We start from the raw sequence: 17,500 nt of genomic DNA, 5'->3' as shown, positions 1-17,500 counted from the left end.
GTTGTGGTGTGTGGTGTGGTGTAGTGGTGTTGGGGTGTTGGGGAGGCGAGAGTGGAGGAAGTAAGGGTGGATCTAAGGGATGGGGTGGGGTGGGATGAGATGTATAGAGATGGTGAGGTTGGATAAGGGGATATCCACTTAGGATAAAGTGGAGAGCCATGAGTTGAGACTGAGTCATGGTTGTCACTGCAGAGCCTGCGTAGACGGAGGAATTGGGAATGGATCATGGAGAGCTTGGTGTGCTTAGGGTGGGAGGAGGAGAAGTTGATGTATGAGTGTGAGTCTGTGTGCTTGTAGTGGATGGAGGTAGTGAAAGTGGAGTGATGAATGCTGACCGAAATGTCGAGAAAGGCGACTGAGGTATCGGAAATAGCGCAGAAATGGAGGGCAGGATGGAAAGATTTGACAAAAGAGAAGAAGAAGTGTAGATGTTCGCAGGAGAGTGGGGTCGCACCGATACAGTCGTCAATATAACGACTGGTGTATATATAATTGCGTATGTGTGTGTGTGTGTGTGTACGTTCAGTTGTCTAATTGTAGTTGTTCTTTACTCTCATACGAGCTTCTATAAAGCAGACACGTATGCATTGGTACTCAAACCATGAGCGTCCCGTCTTTTTAAGACACTGTGCTACTAGATCCTGATTATTCAGTGTGTACTACCTTTTTAATAGAGCAGATTCTGAATTGAGGGAAATATTGCTGCTATTTTTAGGCACTATGCAATGATGATCACGTTATCTAATATGTTCTTTTTCGATAACACTAGCTATTATTAATTGCCAATTTGAAGCTGTTTTTAAAACGTTAAAAAACAGCTTATGAACTCCCACTTTAGTACGCATAGTAGTATGTTTCATACATAGGTGAACAAATCTGTTTCCTTAATTTAATCAATATTCAGTTTTACAAATGTATAAAAGTCTATTTATATGTATATATATTTAATTTATTTCGTTGCTAATTATAAAATAGGTTTTATTTTGGGGGAATTTAAAAATATTTTTTTGTTCAGTTGTTCCCACCACCCAGATATTTTTATGATTGTGTCTGCAAGAGACAATTCTATCAACTTTTTTATTTGCTGACATACTTAAAATATATAACTCAATGTATCGCTTTCTATGACGTTTCTCGATGAGAAATTGAAAGGAAATTAAAAACAAAAGAGCATTACACAAAAAGAAAATATCAGAAACAATGCAAAAATACTCACTACGGAAGAGATTTTAAAATAAATGAACATAGATTTAAAATGAATGGAAATACCTTTAAGAAAAAGTATTTAATATAATAAAATAATATATTATGATAAAACTATTTTCGCTGAAAGAATTGTTGTCTGACGAAAGATAGGTTTTCTTTTCAAAAATTTGTAACAAATCACACACTCACAAAAGGAACCAGAAAATATATAAAGATATGGACAACAATGCTTTTCACAGATTTTGTAGATTGAATCTAGAGTAAAGAGAATTAAGTACGAAGCTGAGTGAATTTCGATATTCAGTAGCGAAGAAGGCTAGGTTGAGTTGGCGTGGTTTGAAATAAGAATCAAATAACAATAAATTCAAATCAACAAATTGGCAACAAATGCAATGTGATGGGAGAGAGAGTGAGGGTTAGAAAGCAATATTTCAAACATTACCACACCAAATAAGATTTTCTGAAGGAGACAATCATTTACATCTTCAAACCCCAACCCCCACCACATATATACACGACTTCGACGTTGCTTTTGCTTGTTTGTATTTATCAATTTATCAACAACAGAAGGATGAAGGCGAAGTTCACGCTTTACTATTTAATTTGTGAAGCAATAAAAAAAATTAAAACAAAATGGAAAGAAAAAGATACGAGGAATTTTTTTCTGTATTTGCATTATTTTAGCACTCCGAATGAAATGATTTGCATTATTTCGTCTGCCACTAAGTTCTGAGTTCAAATTCCGCCGAGGTCCACTTTGCCTGTCATCCTTTCGGGGTCGATAAATTAAGTACCAGTTACGCACTGGGCTCGATATAATCGACTTAATCCGTTTATTTGTACTTGTTTGTCCTCTCTGTGTTTAGCCCCTTGTGCGTAGTAAAGAAATAGGTATTTCGTCTGCCGCTACGTTCTGAGTTCAAATTCCGCCGAGGTCGACTTTGCCTTTCATCCTTTCGGGGTCGATTAAATACGTACCAGTTACGCACTGGTACGTATAAGTATTTCGTTCTTATAAGTATTTCGTTCGTCTCTATGTTTCGAGTTTAAATAAGTACCAGTTAGACAGTGTGATAAATGTAATCGACTAGCACCGTCGCACTAAATTTCAAGTGAAGAAGATTCTTTGGTGAAAAAGATTCTGTTTTAAATTCAATAGTAACACCTTTATTAATATGTCTATGTGTACAGTGAGAGAGTGGGAAGAAACAACAACCAAACAAACATACGTAGGAAACAGAGAGAGAGAGAGAGAGAGAGAGATGTAGCACATGTATCTTAGAAACTAAATTTTGGAACCAATAGGTTGCTAATACTTCGAAGTTTCGTTTTGTTCGCTTTCGTTTAACTGACAAACGCAAGCAAGACGAAATATCTAAGTCACTGTCCATGTTTTGTTTTCTTGTAACAGTTTAATAAACGTTTGAATTAAACAGTATTGAGTAATCTTTAAAGTTTAAAGTTAATTATTTATACAAACACACACACAAATATATAACTGGATATAAAAAATATATATATGCATATAATGTATATAAATATGTATATATGCATATATATACATATTTATATACAGTGGCTGTGTGGTAAGAAGCGTGCATCCCAACCACATGGTTCCAGGTTCAGTCCCACTGCGTCGCACCTTGGCAAGTGTCTTCTGAAATAAGCTCGTCGTATATATATATATATATATATATATTATTGGTGAATTGAAGAAATGGAGCTGAACGCAGGTTAGCTAGGTTTTTTAATAGAATGGGCATGAGTATAGTTTTTGATAATGAACTCACCAAGGCTAATTTCCTAGACGTTACACTTAACCTTAATAGCGACTCATACTGCCCTTACCATAAGCCTTCCACTAATTTGAAGTATGTCAGTGTCTTCTCAAATCATGCCAAAACCGTAACAGACAATTTGGTTAAAAACATCTCTCTAAGATTGTCTGGCTTGTCCGCCAGTGCCGATATTTTTATGCAGAAAGCGGAATTTTATAACGCCGCACTATCCAAGGCCGGTTATAGGCAGAAGGTAATTTATATTGATCCGGCCCTTCCGATGCCATCATTCGGTCATCAGGATAGGGCCGTATATAATACATTAACATTTTAAGTAAGGACGGGAGCGCGGCGGATGCCGGGGTAGTCGCTCCCGCATTTAATTTAGCGAACAAGGATAATTATCGGTCCGGGAGGTCTTACACTAACCCAAGACCCGTTATCCATCCGAGAATCACCCACCCGAACGCGAGAGCTGGCGTCCCGACCCATCACACTGATAGGAATAAGCATATATGGTTTGTAATCCCCTTTGGTAAGCAGATTAGAACTAACCTCCCCCTCATGTTTAGACAAGCCATCGCCAATAACTTCCCCAGAAATTCCAAATATTACTCCACGGTTAACTCGCATAAAGTTAGGATAGCTTTCTCCAACACTAAAAACCTCGCCCAGATAATCGCCTCCCATAATAATAGGCTACTTACTAAGACCCTATCACCTTTTTCCGGAGGCACAGCCTCTTCCGCTCCCGGTTTAATGCTCAGTAGGAATAATTATAGTAGTAATAATATGAGAGCCAGTACAGTGACACATAATCTCAGCTCCAGCCAGGGAGTACCCACTAGGGGTATAGTTATAAATAGGGGTGTTGTGGTTGACGGTAACAATGGGAGTAGGGTAGAGAGCCCCAATAGCATCCCCAGCATCATTTCCCGCAATAGCAGCACCACGGGCAGTAGCAATGACAGCACTGATAGATAGTGGAGAATCAGGGGTTATTCCTATAGTTAATAGTGACGTAGTGGAAAATAGAGTAGTAAGCGGCTGCAGGTCTCGGAACGAATATAGTGACAGGAACGCAGTTCTAATTTCAGAAACTAATCCTAGCAGAATAAGATTCACGTCGGCGAACTCCAAGATCAAAAACGCCGTCTACCAATGCAAGGTTTACACGGACTCAGATGTCTTCACTTATGTAGGGGCCTCATCCTCAAGATTGTCTTTGCGTGTCTCCAACCATTACGCAACTTTTCGGGACATGAACAAGCGCCAGACCACGGGACTCAGTAAGCTAATATGGCGACTGAAGGATACGAACTTAAGCTACAGGCTGGAATGGTCAATTTTGTCGGTGGCCCTCCCATTTGATAGGGGCAGAAGGCAGTGCAACCTTTGTGTCTCCGAACTCTTCCATATTTTGTTTGCCAGAGGCCGGATGGTAAACGGGCTTTTACAGTCGGCTTTTCGATGCCCCCATTGGCGGCGTTACACTTATCTGGCTTTTAAATAGCGTTTATAAATAATACCGGCACCCATAGCCCTTGGTAACAAATTCTGAAATAGCCTTTAAGATATCTACGATTAACCACTGCAAGGGGAATTACTCCTGTTAGACAAACGGGGCTTGGTTTTTTCACAGCGGGGGGTTTCCTTGACAAGGCAGGCTTAGATGAACACACACACACATAAAACATAATATATTTTTTTTTCTGCCACCCAACGGTTCTCGCGGCAGTAGCCACTGACAGCCGAACGATCAAACGCACACACGTACATAAAAATGTTTTCTACCCCTACGCCAACACACACATATATAGAACAGTATACACACACACACGTCTCTAAGTAGATTTTTTCTCGCCCCTTATAAAACATCCAATATTCCTTAAATAGTCAGAACTTTATTCTCGGTCACAAAGAACACCCACACACCCTCACCCACATGATTGACCGATGCCTGACCCGTTAAATTCTTCAGCCACCGGTTCTCAACATACACTGATAAACAGTTTCGCCATGGGCTCTTAGGAGCATAGTTCGATTTGTTTTTGCTCCGCCTCTGTTCTGTTTTTGTTTTTCCAACGGATTTCCTATTTTCTTCCTGAAGAGAAAGACACAATATGGTCCCATTATTCAATCGGATTTTGGTAATTTGTGCCTTTCGAAACACGTGTAGAATGAAATAAAACGATTTCTGTTCAATCTGCGTTCAGCTCCATTTCTTCAATTCACCAATAATGTTTTAATTTCAATTATCCGCACCAACGCACGGTTGCAACACCATATGGTTGTACCTCCAACCGTGCTGTTTACTGCTGTGATTTTTGCTACTAAGGTATCGGTTAAACTTTTGATTAATCTACTACAAGATTATTCATCTTCTATTTCACATAATATATATATATATATATATTATATTATATATATATATATATATGTGTGTGTGTGTGTGTGTGTGTGTTGTGTGTGGTGTGTGTGTGTTTATGTCCCCGTCACTTAGCGGTGCGGCAAAAAGAGACCTATAGAATAAGTAGTGGGCTTACAAAGAATAAGTCCTGGAATGAATTATTCGACTAATGGTGGTGCTGCAGCATGACAGCAGTGAAATGACTGGAACAAGTAAAGGAGTATATATATATATATATATATATATATATATATATATATATATTATATATATATTATATATATATTATATATATATATATATATTTTATATATGTATGTATATATATATATATATATAATGTATGTATATATATATATATATATATATATATATATATATATAATATAATATATATATATAATAATAATAAATATTAGGGAATAAATCCAACTTACAGGGAAAAATCAGATTTAGGATTGAATCCAATTTTATAGTAAAATATTATATTATATTAAATTAGAGACAAAACCACTATTATGCAAATCAAACAATGAAGACTTAAGCCAATACATAAATTAATTTATATTATTTAGATATGTAGCAAATATTAAAAAATATAATTAATATCCACTACGATCGTTTCCTGTCTTCTGTCATCAAATTATTGAGTAGCAGACATATTTTTTAATATTTGTTACATATCTAAATAATATAAATTAATTTATGTATTGGCTTAAGTCTTTCATTGTTTGATTTGCATAATAGTGGTTTTGTCTCTAATTTGATATAATATATATATATATATATATATATATATATATATATAGTTAATCCAAACAAGAAAACACAAAAAAGAACACAACAACGCGAGGACGTGGAACAAATATAGTATTATTGGACGCTCAGGAAGGAAGGAAAGAAGGAGGTTTAACGTTTCGAGTGGAGCTATTCGTCGGAAACATAGGAGAAGGAAAGATCCAGAGAAGGGAAGACAGAGGAAAAAAATCGCCAACGGTACACACGAGATGTGTGGAGGCGCAAGGGCAGTGGACTCGCGGTCGTAGGATCGCGGTTTCGGTTCCCAGACCGGGCATTGTGAGTGTTTATTGAGCGAAAACACCTAAAGCTCCACGAGGCTCCGGCAGGGGGTGGTAGTGAACCCTACTGTACTTTTTCACCACAACTTTCTCTCACTCTTTCTTCCTATTTCTGTTGTACCTGCATTTCAAAGGGCCAGCCTTGTCCCACTCTGTGTCACGCTAAATCTCCCCGAGAACTGCGTTAAGGGCACACGTGTCTGTGGAGTGCTCAACCACTTGCACGTTAATAAATGAGCTGCGACGTCACTGGGGCCAAACTGTATCGGCCTTTGCCTTTCCCTTGGATAACATCGGTGGCGTGGAGAGGGAAGGCTGGTATGTGTGGGTGACTGTTGGCCTTCCATAAAAAATCTTTCCCAGACGTGTCTCGGAGGGTAACCTTTAAGGTGACCGAAGAGGGTCACAATATATATATATTATATATGTATATATATATATTATATATATATATATATATATAATATATATATATATATATATATATATATATTATATATATATATATATATATATATATATATATATATATATATATATATTATATATTGTATATATTTATTATATATAAATCCACTCACAAGGCTTGGTGGGCCCGAGGCTATAGTAGAAGACACTTGCCCAAATTTAACCATGTCATAGAATATTATATTTAGTACTTACTATTCATATTCAAAGATGTCGACTACACATGTTTCATGAGGTTGTTTTTGAGACGCGTAGTCTCTTACAGAAACTTCCCTTATATATAACTCAAATCTTCAGGTCCACCTACACCCCGTTTATAATTTTGTCTATCATTATATATTTCAACTTTCAAGGTATATCAAACTATACAGATGTATAAATAAATTCCTAGTATGTCAAAACATATAAATATGTAAATAAATTCATAATTAATTAAGAATTAAATGTGAATCACGCTTTAAAAATATATATATATAAATGAAAAATATATACTAATGGGAAAATATATACGAATGCGGAAAAAATATATACTAATGAGAAGAAAATATAAAATTATAAGAATAAAAAGTAAAAAGATATATATATATCCAAATGAAGAGGATGCTTAAGAAACGAATGGAAACTAATACGAATGACAAAAATGTTGGTGAATGTTACGCGAAAAACACGAATGAAGATATGAAACGATATGAAAAAATATATGGAAAAATTGAACTTAATATTCTTAAGTTGAATATCTCATCCCTGTGACGCCGAAATTGATATTCTCTTATTATTATAAAATATTATATATATATATATATATATAATATATTATATTATATATTATATAATATTATATATATATATATATATATATATATATATATATTATATATATATATATAATATATTATATATATATAATATATATATATTATATTATATATATATATATATATATATATTATATATATATATTATATATACTATATATATTATATATATTATATATCATATTATATATATATATATATATTATATATTATATATACATATTATATAATATATATTATATATATATCATTTATTTATTATATATATCATTTATATATGTATTAATCAATAATATTATTTATACATATATTATATAAATAATATTATTTATATATATATATATATATTATTATATATATATATATATATAATTATATACATATTATTTATATTATATATATATATATATATATATATATATATATATATATATAATATATATATATATATATATTAGATATATATATATCATAATATTACCATCACTAGTGACCACTCCGAACACCACGATGTTCACTGGATGATTGACTTTTATCACTCTCGGTACGTGTCCTCAGATTGACACCCAAACTCTCTGAAATGCTCGTATTGGGGCTACCGGTGCGAATGCCGAGCAGTACAGCATGCCGTTTCCAAATTTTTGGCAGAGGGAATTGCGTCATCGTGGGGTTTTTTTCACAGACGGGGCCCAACTGACCCTACTATACTGTATAGTTGACAAAATCCCAAACAAATAATGCGCATGTTCGAAATTAAAACCATAATATGGCGACAATTTATCCATCGCACCCTATATATATATATATATATATATATATATATATATATATATATATATACATTATATAATTAGGGCTTAGTAAAATAAATTACTTTGCCACATACTGAACTTAGTAGAAATAGCAGCCAAAAGAAATTTTTTTAGCCATTTCTACTACTTAAAGAAAATTTCTCTCAGATAATGTTTACTCCAGACAGCTCACGAAGGTTTGGAGGTAAATACAGAAAAATATCACAAGTACATAGATCGTTTGAGTACGTCAACGTTTCAAGATTAGCCAAATAAAATCAGCATTTCTTTCGTCAGCTCAAAATTTCTTAATTTGGATTTGGAAACACTAAAAAGAAGGAACTTTACCTCTCGGCGAACTTGTCGCTTCAAATGAACCAGCTCCAACTGCTAGTGCCAACAAATTCAAAATGCGCAGGCGTATATATACACGAGAGCGTACTGAAAAGTTCCTGACTATAAGGGTGTCGGTAAAGACATGGTTGGAAGCCCAACCTTCCGAATTCTTTTACGGGGCTTAGAAAAACTGAAGCACCGCTGCAATAAGTGTGTGAATTTGAGAGGGGAAGATGTTCAATAAAATCATAATTAACTCATCCTCCTGTATTTTCTTTTATGCAGAGCCAGAAACATTTTAGCATCGCCTCGTATATATATGCATATATATGTGTGTGTGTGTGTGTGTGTGTGTGTGTGTGTAGTAAGAAATAGGGAGGAGAATTTCGATTATCCCCAAGAAAATACGAAATTACAATAATTTCGATGTCATGATTATCAAAATAGAAACCGGTCGACAAACACAATACTCTTTCACTTATAAAATATATTTTAAAATATATTAAAACTATGTAAACTATGTACATTTTCCATTTTATTGTGTGTGTGTGTGTGTGTGTGTGTGTGTGTGTGTGTGTGTGTGTGTGTGTGTGTCTGTTACTAAAATACTGTGCATTAAATAAAGAGTTCTTGTTCTGACGAATACCTGCTAGATATTTGAAATGGCTTAAAGAGAGTCAGGCAGTTACTGATTTAAATTTGTTTTTCTACACTAATTAAAATGACATTTTCAATAGATAAAAAATTTTTGCGTGTTGCTTTCACTACATCACTCTTGTTATTTTGAAATGATAATACCGATTGAATCCTTCCGTGCTTCTTGCTTGGAATATCCTGTCAGTGATACAAACTTAATAAAAACTACTGTAATTTCTGAAGTCATGTACCAAAGTCCAAATTCAAATGACAAAATGTCAATTCAGTGGAACCGATTCCTTTTTAATTCGTTCTTAATTGCTGAATTAATTTGAGTGTATTTATTTTAGAATTTCAATAATTAATATACTTGGCAAAGTCGAAGGCATCTACTCATCGGATATCTGTGAGAAGTATTAGTGTGCGTCTGTATGGTATTACAGTATGCAAGTGTGACTTGTGAATTCATGTGTACATAATATATACATACATACATACATAAGAATATTCTCTAAATTCCAATGAAACACGGTTGTTTCTATGCTGGAAACCGGCTCTTTGTCTTTTCATCAGAAATTCAAAAATAAAACCAACATGCATATGTGTGTGTCATTCTGTACTTCGTGTGTGTGTGTGTGTGTGTGTGTGTGTGTGTGTGTGTGTGTGTGTGTGTGTGTGTGTGTGTGTGTGTGTGTGTGTGTGTGTGTACTGGTATGCTTCTCTGTGTGTGTCTTGCTCGTATTAGAGAAACAATTTTGTTCCAATGAAATATTATAGAGTTACTAAAAATGCCAGGCCTCACAATCTTTTTCTCACTTTCCTGATGACGCTATAAATATAACACCTCTAATTTAATTCAAAGAAACTAGCCTTCTCTTCACCCTCTTAAAACTACTAAGTCCTGATCAGTTGCTGATTCACTACAAAGTTCAAGTATGAACTACAATGGAGTGTGCTATAATCTCGAACAATCATTACACATACATACGTTCTAGATTGCATCCGAAAGAAAGATATTCTCCTTACAAGCTTACTCTGCAACTCATTACAACCTCTAACCACAGGATCGCTGCTTTCTCTCAGCTTATTTATAACTCCAAAGGCTTTTGCTCCTCTAAATGAGTTAATTGTATACCATCACCACTCAGCGCATCAAACAAACCTGTCTCTCTTCCTCCCTCTCGTCTTACATTGTGTGTCTCTGTATCCTGCATTAACCATTTCATTCAACCTTTCTTCCTAATGCGTCAGCCCTCTGTAATTATCTCCCATGCAACTTAGGCTCCACTCGCAGATATTGAGGTCTCTTTTTCAATAGTGACGCTGATTATGAATTTCATCATTACTCCCAGGTTGATGTTCTCCATGCTAAATACACATACGTTAGCATGTAAATTTGCAGAACATCGCCCACACAAACACACATCAGATTCTGTCGTAATATATGTTGTAACAGAAATTGCATTCATCAATGAGAAATAAGTCGATACAAAGTAGAATAAATCATATATAGCAAAATATTAGTCTCCATGACTGGTACTGACAATACTCTGAGTTTAATCAGCTTCTTCCTCAAAGATATCATTCCAAATACATCCATCAAGCACAAGGGCTACTCACATGCAATTCATTTAAACATCCTTGTTGTTAATGATCACTTCTTGTCATCATACGCAATAGATGTAGACAGCTGAATCACTTCTCCCACATCAGTAATATTGCAATAAGTAGTGCAGATCGAATTTTTTGGCACTGTCCATCCCAAATCCTTTTATCGAAAGTCAAGTCATCGAAAGCCTTTTTATCGAATGATATTCCATTGAATGACATTTTTATCGAATGATCCTTCATTGAACGATTTTTATTTGAAGCGACTTTTCGTTGAATATTTCTATAAAAATATTGTTTCGTGAAATAACTTTTAATAAAAGACAATTTTAAATATAGAATAATTTTTTAATATAAGTGCTCCTTATCGCAGATATATTTTTAAATATACTATTTGGTAAAATGGTTTTAAATAAAGGACAATTTTAAATATAGAATAATTTTCAATATAAAAATTGTTTAAATCGTTAGAAAACTTAATTAAAAACATTAAGCTCACTTTTAAATTTGTAAAGGCTAATCAATTGGTCTATTTGTATTTTGAATATATACGTATGTATATGTGTAGTGTGTGTGCGTGTATGTCTGTATTTATGCGTGACAATTTTAAATATAGAGTAATTTTCAATAAGTAGAAAAATAGAATTTTATCCGAAAATGTTGTAACAAAAAAAAAACATTCATACAACTTCAAAATTCGTTTAGGCTTATCAATGAGTCTATTGGTATTTTGAATGGACAGGCAGACAGACAGGTAGATAGATAGATAGAGAGAGAGAGAGAGAGAGAGAGGAAGAGAGAGAGAGATGCGTGCATAATTCACTATACATGTATTAATGCGTGTGCGTGTGTACGTGGGTGTGCGTGTGTGCGTGGGTGTACGTGTGTGGCAATGAGGGAAATTTACGTACGCATGGGTATAAAAAATTGTGTGGATGTTTTATTCATTAATTTCAATGTATAATGTTAGAACGTTCTACACATTATATACGTATTTCTTTATTATTTTCAGCCATAAATGATCAGAATATTTTCATTGGTTGGAAATAGTCGACTATTTGCAATCAATTTTCCTATGTATGAAATCATTTTACAAAATAATATATCTTAAAAATATTTGCGATCTATAGCCCATGATTTATATTTAAAATTATTCTGTATTTAAAAATGTTCTAAAGATTCGATAAAAATCGTTCTCTGAAAATATGTTTCAATAAGATGTTGATTCGATAAAAAAAAAAACGGAAACCGTTTGCAGAAAAGTTGTTTGGATAAAATCAAAACAACTAAAACAAGGAAAAGAATAAAAGAATAAAGAATCATACGTTAGTAAACACCAACTTGAGGTCGGAAAAAACACCAGATCACCGAATGCCATCGGAGCACAGAGCTCTCTGAAAACACATAGACAGACATTTAAAAGAGAACGGAAGATAAAGTCAATGCAATGTAAATAGTATCACGATCGCTCTCGCCGCGAGTGATAAGTGTCTCGATTCTCACGAGTTGATTGGTATTTAGCAAAGTACATTGCTGCTGATATTTAACAAAGTATAATGTTCTTTTATTGTTTTCTTGATAACAGACATCAACGTGATATTTTTGCCTCTTCGTGCCGATCGTTTTACTCTTTTACTTGTTTCAGTCATTTGACGGCTGCCATGCTGGAGTACCGCCTTTAGTTGAGCAAATCTATCCCAGGACTTATTCTTTGAAAGCCTAGTATTTATTCTATCGGTCTCATTTTGCCGAACCGCTAGTTACGGGGCACGTAAACACACCAGCATCGGTTGTCAAGCGATGGTGGGGGGGGACAAACACACACACACACACACACACACACACACACACACACACACACACACACACACACATATATATATATATATTATATATATATATATATATATATATACGACGAGCTTCTTTCAGTTTCCGTCTACCAAATCCACTCACAAGGCTTTGGTCGGCCCGAGGCTGTAGTAGAAGACACTTGCCCAAGGTGCCACGCAGTGGGACTGAACCCGGAACCATGTGATTTGTAAGCAAGCTACTTACCATAAAATATTTGTTACCATCATTCTAACTAAAAAGTGATGCACCACGTTCTAGATTACTGAAAAACATTCTTCCAGCAATCATTATTTTATAATTTACACAGGTATCACTTCCATTTTGCTCGCAACATTTTGACTTATGCAAATCAGGAATGAGCAATCTTTTACCTAGTAGCACTAATTATGACATAATGCTCTCCACAACTCAGTTAAGAGTTATATATTACATAAAGTAGATCCTTGAAAACTTAACAATAAAAATGTGAACAAATGAAAGAAGCAAACAAAGCGATTGGTCAAATAAAGAGATTTTAGTAAAAAGTTGATGTGTGTGTGTGTGTGTGCACATATGTTATAAATGCGGGCATGGCTGTGTGGTTAAGGAGCTTGTTGTATTGCTTTGCAACCACTTGGTTTCTGGTTCAGTGCCACATTGTGGCACCTTGGATAAGTGTCTTTTATTATAACCCCAGATCTAACTATGTTTTTTTAATGGACTTGGTAAATGGAAACTGTGTGAACTTCAAGTTTCTGCGTCAACGATATGATGGCCGAGTGTCTGTAATGGATGATGCTAAGGGCGCCGGACTTGCGAGAGTTGAAGAAGGGCAGCGACCATAGTACCATTGATGAAGAAAGTTGAAGTCTTGTATGTGAGTTTCTATAATTGCATCATTCTATAAATATAGCCTCCTATTTCGATCAATACTGAGATTTGCCTCTTTTGTCGTCACATGCGAATTGCTGATACCTTTGTACATGCATATATGTGTGTGTATGTGCATAAATATATATATATATGCATGTGTGTCTATGTGTGTGTCTGTGTGTGCGTAATCATTAGCACATAGATACACATACGCATACATGCACACACACACACAAACACACACACTGTTCTGACGAGAGGCATTGACACTCCTGTGGGAATGGACTAACCGAACTTTTATAAAAAGTTGCGTATTGGTTGAGATGACAGAGAAGTCATGGAAGTCGTTGAGAGTAAGTGAAAGTCGTAGGAAGTCGTTGAGATCATTGAGAATTTGTATTTATTGGCGTATCTTGTTTAGTTGAGTAATTTGAAGTACGTTGTGTGAAGACAGTTGTGTCTGTCTCCGCTTCGTGAAATCTGTATATCAAACGTATAGAAGAATACAGAAGTGACGATGAGGATATCCACTTAAAAAAGTGGCGACGAGTTTATTGGAAGCTTACGTTGGATGTTAATATTTTCTTACGATACAGAATCAAATAAAAAATTAATTAACATGGAAGACTTATTAGCGTCCGTGGTGTAGTTTCAACAGCAACAACAGTTACTGCAGCAATTACGACAACAATGCCAACAGTTGTTGGAATTAGTGTTGAAGTTCAAAAATACTTCAGGTTCGTTCTCGCCAGACGGCGTAGCAAACGAAATTGCAGAATTTAGTTATAACCCAGAAGGTATTACTTTTTTATGCATATTTCCGGAGATATAAAAGATCTTCAAAGACGGACAATGAAATGATACAACTACTTTTAAGATAATTATCCCCTGCCGAACTCGAAAAATACTGTAACTACATTCCACAAAAAAAAAACATGTGAAATTTGTTTCGATGAAGCAATTCAATTGTTATCAAAACTTTTGAGTGAGAAAAGTTCCCTGTTCAATACTCGCAGGGAATATCTGAATTTAGTAAAAGAAAGATGATGAAGATTTTGACATCTATGCCGGAATCGTCAATAGAGACTGCGAAAAATTCAAACTAGAAGAATTAAACCCGGACATGTTCAAATGTCTAATTTTTGTTCAAGGATTAACTGCAAGCAAAGATGCAGAGATGCGTGCCAGGATATGGACAAAATTGGAACAGGACAAGAATTTGACTCTGCAGGCAATGGCAGAGGAATGTCAAAGAATTATTGATCTTCGACACGACGCAAATAAAATCGAAGAAAATTATTACTCTCACATAAGAGGGAAAATGAAGGTCAAGACCCAATCCATGCTATGGGTGCGAAGGTCTACATTTTAGAAATAACTGTCCGTTTAAAAATGTTTAATGTTTTAACTGTCAAAAAAATCGGACATAAAAACTCACATTGCAGAGTAAAAAAGGTCGAACGAATATAATCCTGGAATGGTTTTTCAAAAGGAAGCCTTGACGAGGCTCACCCAAGATCAAACGGGCAAGCAGAACGGTTCGTGCGTACATTTAAAAGAGCGTTAGAGAAATCAAGAAGCGAGCTAGTTGATGACGCAGCATTGACACAGTCCTTGAGGGTTTATATGATAATACCAAACCTAAATACTTGTTCAGGCAAGTCGCGTGCGAAACTAATGTTTTCCCGAAAAATAAAGTCAATTTTTGACAAGCTGTTGCCAGTAAGAAAAACAAATAGAGAAAACACTAAAAATCTTAATATCGGTGCCAAGGTGTTTTTCAAAATATATAAAAATGAAAGAGAAGGTTAGGAAGACGGATTAATGACAAAATGAATAGGCAAAATGACCTAAATGATAAGAGATGAAAATGGGAACACAAATGACATTTAAACCAGCTAAAAAATAGATATACGGGAAAGGAAAAGAGATACCCATGGAAATACTCTACGACACCTTTAAGGTTCCAACGCAACAAGAAATCGAACCTAGGCGTATCAGCACAAGAAAGAGGAAACGGACAGAACGGTTGGAAGTAGTGCCTAAACGGAAGAAATATTAAACTTCCCTAAAAGGGAGATGTGGTGAAAAGAAAAAATGAAAAATAATAATATTAACTTCCGATGGAAGTCAATCTCAAAAGGGGAATATATTGTGGCGGGAGTGATTGATACCGCTGTGGGATTGGAAGAATGGACAAGCCAAACTCTTATAAAAGGTAGCGTATTGGTTGTGACGAGAGAGGTTGTAGGAGTTGTTGAGAGTTCGTGGGAGTTGTAGTAAGTCGTTCAGATCGTTGAGAGTTTGTATTATTGGAGTATCGAGTTTAGTGGAGTAATTAGAAGTAGGTCGTGTAAAGACAGTTGATTCTATCCACACTTCGTGAAATCTGTACATTCAACGTATGAATGTGCGCGTGAATGTATTTATAAATATATGTAAAGGTATATGAGAGTGTGTGTGTTCTTATATACATGCATACATATATGTACATAGATATATATGTGTGTTCACATACATACATACACACACACACATGCACAACATACATACATGTCACCGTACGTCCCACTTTTGATGACAGAAAATACACACTACATAAAAGCATTAAAAAGAATGACACGATAAAGAAAGTACGAAATCTTATGCCACACAGACACGAAAACAAATAACAGATATCCGACGAGTGTCAGAAAAAATATTGATTTCTAACTTGTGCACAAAGAGGTGTATTGGCAAATATGGATCCTAGTTCTTCCGTACTAAAATATTTAGATAGACATCGCAGCTGGTTATATTACAAAAAAATGATTTAAATAGAAGATATTGCATATAACAAAAAGAAAAAAACTGATGTTTCTCATCGAATACTTGAAAATTTATGAATTGATATATGCATGTGTATATGTATGTACGTATGTATGTATGCATTTATGTATGTAGTATATATAGATAAATAGATACATACATAGACAGGCAGACAGACAGAGAAGCAGAGAGACAAGCAGACAGGCAGGCAGGTAGATAGATAGATAGATAGATAGATAGATAGATAGATAGATAGATAGATAGATAGATAGATAGATAGATAGATAGATAGATAGATAGATAGATATATGGTCCAAAATTCTTTAAATTAAAAAACCATAAACATAAAGAAGCCGAGAACAAAATATAACTGAAGAATAATACGTTTAGGCTGTAACCAACCAGTCGATCACATTATTTTTTGTGGCCCAATTTTAGCAAAAATAGAAAACATAGACATGACAAAGATGGAGGTTTCAAACACAGTAAATAATGTCAATTGATTTAAGGATAAGAGCTAATAGGAGAATATACTGTAAATTCGTGGGGGGGGTGTCTTTTTTTCGCGTACTTACTCAAATAACCGAAACTCTAGACGAACCGCTATCCAGAAAAACATAAATGAAAACGTATTGTTTATAAGAATCAAGAGAAGCTTATAGTACAAAAGTGTCAGTGAACGTCAATATCAATACTGTTGATCAACCACTTCACACAGCCAAGGAGATTAAAGTAAATTCGCTCAGGAATCATTATCAAAGATCGTCAAGGTAAGAAAAAAGGTCTCTTATATGTCGTGCCAATTTCAAATGAGAACAATATGTCATTGAGAGAACTTGAGAATTTCTCTACATTGAGG

The 17,500-nt window shown here is 34.7% G+C and overlaps 1 protein-coding gene across 1 annotated transcript in view; it reads right to left on the bottom strand.

The window, feature by feature from the left end:
• LOC115232663 (heat shock 70 kDa protein 12A) overlaps positions 1-17,500 on the bottom strand; it is a 286,065-nt gene that overhangs the window by 227,163 nt on the left and 41,402 nt on the right. The window lies entirely within an intron of this gene.

Source organism: Octopus sinensis, linkage group LG2, assembly GCF_006345805.1.
Source record: "Octopus sinensis linkage group LG2, ASM634580v1, whole genome shotgun sequence".
NCBI classification, from domain to species: Eukaryota; Metazoa; Mollusca; class Cephalopoda; order Octopoda; family Octopodidae; genus Octopus; species Octopus sinensis.
Note: the sequence above shows the minus strand (reverse complement) of the source record. Positions and strands in the feature narration are given on the sequence as shown.